Here is a 323-nt window from a genome sequence, read left to right as displayed (position 1 = left end):
CTGGTCCATTTGGTTTTTCTATTCGGGTCAGTCAGTAAATTCGATTCTTTTGGTGATCTCCACGGGGATCATAACATCGTGTTGCACAACTGTCAGGAATAGAAGGCCCCGGTATTAAGAGGAGCCTCAGGGAATCAGTCTCAGTGATCTTGTAAAATAGAGGATCACATGAGCAGGAGGAGGCCATTCAGCCCCTCCAGCCTGTTCACCATTCAGTTACCTCATGACTTCTGTATCTCAACTACATTTACCCGGTTTGGTTCCATATCCTTTCGTAAACCTACCCAACAAAAAATATTTCCATCTCAAGATTTGAAATTCAC

The sequence above is a fragment of the Heterodontus francisci genome, chromosome 34 (assembly GCF_036365525.1).
Source record: "Heterodontus francisci isolate sHetFra1 chromosome 34, sHetFra1.hap1, whole genome shotgun sequence".
Classification (NCBI taxonomy): Eukaryota; Metazoa; Chordata; class Chondrichthyes; order Heterodontiformes; family Heterodontidae; genus Heterodontus; species Heterodontus francisci.
This window is presented reverse-complemented; position numbering follows the sequence as displayed.